At 39.6% G+C, this 6,846-nt stretch overlaps 1 pseudogene; it reads left to right on the forward strand.

Moving 5' to 3' along the window:
• Nucleotides 1-5,865, forward strand: part of LOC112319010 (ATP synthase subunit alpha, mitochondrial-like) — a 10,935-nt pseudogene extending 5,070 nt beyond the window's left edge.
• The last annotated feature ends 981 nt before the right edge of the window (nucleotides 5,866-6,846 follow it).

Raw genomic sequence — 6,846 nt, forward strand, 5'->3', positions numbered from 1 at the left:
TGAGGAGACAAAAATCGTACATATGGTGTACAAACACACACCCCTATTTACCATATGTATAATATACAGTAAACAAACACAGAGTATATCTGTGGCATTAAAATATCATGTGGGACCAAGATCCTGGCCACCAGTTGCATGTGTGGGGTTTTCCACACACCAAACAATTCTCCAACACCTGCTGAGGGTCCCACGCTTCAACTCAATTCTGACATTATCTAGCCAGATAGAGTGTCGGATCCTTACAGGACCGTGTCCCCTACCTCCTTTCACCTGCTGGTCCAGGTACCACCTGTGCTTCTGATTTACCAGCTAGAGGTTGGCTTCCAATGACCTCCTCTTCACGTTTGATTAATTTGCTAGAGAAACTCACAGAACACAGTGGAAAATTGAACTTAACTAGATTGCCAGTTAATTATAAAAATACAACTTGGGAACAGCTAGCTGTAAGAGATGCATGCATAGGGCAAGTTATGGAGGAAGGACACAGAGTTCTCCTGCCGTCTCTGAGCATACCACTTTTCCCTGAATGTCCAGGTGTTCACCAACCCTGAATTTTTCTTTCATTAATTCCAGAGAGAGGAGAAAGAGGGGTAGAAAAACACTGATGTGAGAGAGAAACATAGATCAATTGCCCTGTGCACACGCCCCGACCGGGAATCAAACCCACAACTTTTGGATCTGCAAGACGACGCCCAACAGAGCCACACTGGCCAGGGTTGATCTTGATATTTTTAAAGACTTTCTTCCCCAGTCTTGTAGCACATTTATTGAGGTATAACAGATATAAAATAAACTGCACATCATTAAAGTCTACGATTTGAGGAGTTTTGACAAAGGTATGTAACCCAATCAAGATAATGAACATATCTATGACCCAGGAAAATTTCCTCTTACCCTTTGGTAATCCCTCCTTCCTCCTGACCGTAACCTCCCCTGCCCCACCCCAGGATGTGTATGTCTAGTAGTTCTAGTGCCGCTTGTTGAAAATAGTAGATCGTTGATACTAAAAAAAATTCTAGTACTACATAGTAAAAATGGATATTTGTATTTATTTTTAGGGGAGAAAACGTCAGGGGAGGTGTTTTACATACAGAATCCTTTGAACTGGACCTTGACATAAATGCTTAGATAAAATAAAAGTTATATGTCAAGTAAGTTTCATAAAACATAACCTCTGCAAGTGTATTTAATGCAAAAAACAAAAACACACATACATACACAATTAGAACAAGTAAGAATGTTACAAAAGATTTCTGGCTATAGCCAACAATATTATCCAATCAATAATAGTTATGATTCTAAAACTAGATAATGAAAATGCATAAAATGAATGTTATTATTTCATTTCACTTATAGATGTATATACAAATATCCTAAGTAAAATACTAATCAAACAGTGTATTAAAAATAATTATCTACACACTTTTTTCCTAGCTTCTGAAAAACTTGCATGAGCCCTGTCCTGGTAGTTCAGTGGGTTAGACCATCATCCTGATATGCCAAGGTTGTGGGTTCAATCCCTGGTCAGGGCACATATAAGAGTCAACCAATGAATGTATAAATAAGTGGAACAACAAATCGATGTGTGTCTCTCTCTCTAAAACCAATCAATCAATAAATTTTTTTTTTAACTTGCAGAAGAAGTAAGAAACCATTCTAGAATGGATGCTGATTTCTATAACTTGACTAAACTCAGTAGAACATATCTGTGAAATCATCTGGATCAAGACGTTAAGGTAGGGCCCTGGCTGGTATGGCTCAGTGGATTGAGTGCTAGCCTGCGAAGCAAAGGATCACCAGCTCAATTCCCAGTCAGGACACATGCCTGGGTTATAGGCCAGGTCCCCAGTAGGGGACATGTAAGAGGCAACCACACACTGATGCTTCTCTCCCTGTCTTTCTCCCTCCCTTCCCCTCTCTAAAAATAAATAAAAAAAATTTTTAAAGATTTTAAGGTAGAATTATTTTATTAACATTTTAATTTCTTTTTTTAAAGATTTTATTTATTTATTTAGAGAGAGGGGAAGGGAGGGAGAAAGAGAGGGAGAGAAAGATCTATGTGTGGTTGCCTCTCACATGGCCCCCACAGGGGACCTGGCCTGCAACCCAGGCATGTGCCCTGACTGGGAATCAAACCAGCGACCCTTTGGTTTGCAGCCAGAGATCAATCCACTGAGCTACACCAGCTAGGGCAACATTTTAATTTCTTTAATGCCTGTTAGTGTTTTCAAGTTTTGAATTTTTTCTTGATCCACTTTGCTGTTTATATTTTCTCAGAAATCGAGGTTTATAAATTCATTAGTATATAGTTATTAATAATACTGTTATGTTTTAAATTATTTTTAAAAGATTTTATTTATTTTTACAGGGAAAGGGGAAGGGAGAAAGAGAAAGAAACATTGATGTGCAAGAGAAACATCAACTGGGTACCTCTCACACGCCCCCTACTGGGGACCTGGCCCGCAACCCAGGCTTGGGCCCTGACCAGGGATCAAACTGGCAAATTTGCTGTTCGCAGGCCGGCGCTCAATCCACACCAAGGAGGACAATACTGTTATTTTTAAAAAATCTGTTGTGTCCCTGTGTTGTATCTGTGTCCCGTTTTCATTCTGTATTTTGTCTATTCGGTCATTGTTGTTTTGGGTTGGAGGCTTTGTGTGTGTGTGTGTGTGTGTGTGTCTGTAGCACTCTAGCTAGAGTTCTCTTTGTTTCTTCTCTTTAATATTCTTTCTTTTACTTTATTCTTCTTCTTCATATTTCTAATAGCTTTGGCCTGTTAACTATATCCTTCAAGATCTTCTCTGTTATAGCTTAGTGTTTATTTGCATGATGCATCAGTTTCTGAGAGGGTATGTCAAAATCTCCAGTTTTATTCTTTGATTCATTCTTGAACTTTTTTGTTTCTAATGTATTTCATATTCTACATCTTTAATTAAAGCTTTTAGTTATACCCTAGAAAATTTGACAAACTTTTATTTAGTTTTTTAATTCAAGGTTTACTAATAGTATGCTACTAATAGTTTAGTTTCCCAACATTTGGGGATTTAAGAAGCTATATTTTGGGGGAGTGGGAGGTTTACTTCAACAGGCATTTATTTCTCTCAGTTCTGAAGGCTGGAAATCCAAGACCAGGGTGCTGGCATGGTTGGGTTCTGGTGAGATTCTTTTCCTGGATTTCAGATGGCTGTCTTCTTATGAAGGGAGGGAGGGGGAGAGAGAGAGGCTACCTTTTATCTTCTATTTTATTTTAAATTTTACTTATTTATTTTTAGAGACAAAGGAAGGGAGGAAGAGAGAGGGAGAGAAACATCAATGTGTGGTTGCCTCTCGTGTGCCCCCTCCATTGGGGACCTGGCCTGCAACCCAAGCATGTGCCCTGACTGGGAATCAAACTGGTGACACTTTGGTTCACAGGCCAGCACCCAATCCACTGAGCCACCCTAGCCAGGGCTATCTTTTATCTTTTAATTAGTAATTTCTCATGTTATTGCATTAAGTCATAGAACATAGGCTGTAATATTAATTCTTCAAATGTGGTATTAAGGCTTCCTTTGTAACATTATAAAGTAATTTTTTGTAAATGTTTCACCTGTACTAGAGAAAGTGTATTATCTGTTTGTTAGATGGAGAATTCTCCATATAGAATATATCAGGGTTATTAATTATATTATTTCAGATCTTCTGGATCTCCTATTATTTGAAAGCTTGATTAATTTGTTTCTAAGAGAGTTATGTAAATATTTCCAGTTTCAAGTTGATTTTTTCTTTCCTAAATTTATTGATTGATTTTTATAACCATAGATGGGGAGAATAATTGTACTTTCTCATAGGATTGTAGTGAAGAGTATGAGTTAATACATGTGAAGCCTGGGGAGCATTCCTGGCACATAGAAAGTACCCAATAAAGTTAACTATTACTATTCATATATCGCTATATGAGTATATGTATGTATTACTATAAATTACTGTATAAATAGTAAGTTAACTTTATTGAGTTAGCTATTTTGCTTATATTGCCAAGCACATTTATGATGGTTATATTTTCTTGCCCTTTACTTATTTTATTATTATGTAACACTGTATTTTGTCCCATATTTTTTTTGCCTTGAATTTTATCACATATTAAAATCCCAGGTCCTAGTCAGTCTGTAGACTGCAGCTGCAGAGGAACCCCTGAGAAGCTGCAAAAATGCTGTCTGTACACGTCTCTGGGGCCCTGGCCCGTGCCCTCCCTTGGCGAGCTGGGCTGGTCTCCAAAAATGTTTTGGGATCATCCTTCATTGCTGCAAGGAATCTCCATGCCTCTAACACTCATCTTCAAAGGCTGGCGCTGCCGAAATGTCCTCTATCCTTGAAGAGCTTATTCTTGGAGCGGATACCTCTGTTGACCTTGAAGAGATTGGGCACGTCTTACGTATTGGTGATGGTATTGCCCATGGGCTGAGGAATGTTCAAGCAGAAGAAATGGTAGCATTTTCTTCAGGCTTAAAGGGTATGTCTCTGAACCTGGAACTTGACAATGGTGGTGTTGTGGTGTTTGGAAATGATAAACTAATTAAGGAAGGAGATACTTTGAAGCAAACAGGAGCCATTGTGGATGTTCCCATTGGCGAGGAGCTGTTGGATTATGTAGTAGATGCCCTTGGTAATGCCATTGGTGGAAAGGGTCCAATTGGTTCCAAGACTGGTAAGCAAGTTGGCCTAAAGCCCCTGGGATCATTCCTAAAATCTCTGTGGGAACCAATGCAGACCAGCAAAACATCAATTGCTATTGACACAATCATTAACCAGAAATGTTTCAATGATGGAACTGATGGAAGATGCTATACTGCATCTACATTGCTATTGGTCCGAAGAGAGCCACTGTTGCCCAGTTGGTGAAGAGACTTACAGATGCCGATGCCATGGAGTGCACACCATTGTGGTGTCAGCTACTGCTTCTGATGCTGCCCCACTTCATACCTGGCTCCTTATTCTGGCTGTTCTATGGGAGAATATTTTAGGGGTAATGGCAAACATGCTTTGATCACCTATGACAGCTTATTCAAACAGGCTGTTGCTTATCATCAGATGTCTTTGCTGCTGCACTGGCCTTCTGGCTGTGAGGCCCATCCCGGTGATGTGTTCTACCTACACTCCCATCTGCTAGAGAGAGCAGCCAAATGAATGATGCTTTTGGTGGTGGCTCCATGACTGCTTTACCAGTCAGAGAAACACAAGCTGGCGATGTGTCTGCTTACATTCCAATAAATGTCATTTCTATCACTAACAGACAGATCTTCTTGGAAACAAAATTGCTCTACCAAGACATTGGCCTTACCCTTAATATTGGTTTGTCTGTATCCCATGTTGGACATGCTGCCCAAACCAGGGCCATGAAGCACATGGCAGGTACCATGAAGCTGGAATTGGCTCAGTATCTTGAGGTTGTTGCTTTTGTTCAGTTTGGTTCTGATCTCGATGCTGCCACTTAGCAACTCCTGAATTTCGGTGTGCATCTGACGGAGTTGCTGAAGCAAGTACAGTATTCCCCCATGGCTATTGAAGAACAAGTGGCTGTTATTTATGCTGTGTGGGGTTATCTTGTTAAACTGGAGCCCAGTGAGACCACAAAGCTTGAGAATGCTTTTCTGTCTCATGTTGTCAGCCAACACCAAGCCCTGTTGGGCACTATCAAAGCTGACAGAAAGACCTCAGAACAGTCAGATGCAAAGCTGAAAGAGATTGTAATAAACTTCTTGGCTGGATTTAAAGATTAAACTCATAGATTCACATGAAATACCAGTTTGGTTTTGTCACTGTTTCTTCTAGTAATCAGTTCCGTTTGTAAAAGCATTACTCTCATACTCCAGATGTACAGAAATCACCTTAAAAATAAAGGTTCCATATTGCGTGTTGGAAAAAAAAATTCCCAATTTACTTTTGGTTTATTTTTGCTTGGTAAAGCTTTTCCCCTAATCACAGACTTGAGTTTCCAGGGAATTCTAAAGTGGAGATTAAAGTGCAGACAATTTATTAGTGAGAGCTCTTGGGATCCACACTTGTAGGAAAGGAAAGAAGTAGGATTGGAGAGAAGGAGAAGTTGGACTGCTGAGCAGTCACACGCTTCGGCTAATTCTGAAGGGAACTCTGAAAAAAAGTTTTCAATATCCTACTCTCTAGAGAGCAAGTGTTTTACCAAGGCACCTGACATACTTGCCACTTCCTGCTCAACCAGTACAATTTGCATAATGTTATCAATATAGAAGGTCAATACAGAGTTTTGAAGATGTCCAGCTACTCAGGTATCTTCAAATTATTTTATGACAGAGGTCAGGAGAGTTAACATAGCCCTGGGACAAGGCTGTGCATGGATGCGCTTGTCTTTCCCAAATGAATTTGAATTATTTCTGTTCTCCTTTCTGATAAGGATGGAAAAGAATGCATTTGCCAGATCTAAGGTTGCATACTGTGTATCTGCTAATCTGCTGCTATACCACACCTGGCAAGGCAGCTGCAAGGAGGGGGGCTTTGTTGACTTTGCAATAGTTTACTATTATCCTCCAGGATCTGTCAGGTTTTTGCAGGAACCGGAGTGGTGAATTAAATAAATATATGATGAAGACTACTACCTTTGCATTCTTTTAAAATTATATACATATTTTTTACAGTACAGAGGTCTTTTAATTATTTTTTATACCTATCATGCTATGAATTTTATAGGGAATGGGTTCCAGGAGCTCAGGCTCCTTTCCACTGGTTCTCACAAAATGTGCTGCTCTGGCACTTCCGTTGAACACAAGTACCTTTCCCTTTGTCTTCCTTCTTTCTCTAATCATTTGCCTTCACACGTTTCAGGAAGCT

The sequence above is a fragment of the Desmodus rotundus genome, chromosome 3, assembly GCF_022682495.2.
Source record: "Desmodus rotundus isolate HL8 chromosome 3, HLdesRot8A.1, whole genome shotgun sequence".
Lineage (NCBI taxonomy): Eukaryota > Metazoa > Chordata > Mammalia > Chiroptera > Phyllostomidae > Desmodus > Desmodus rotundus.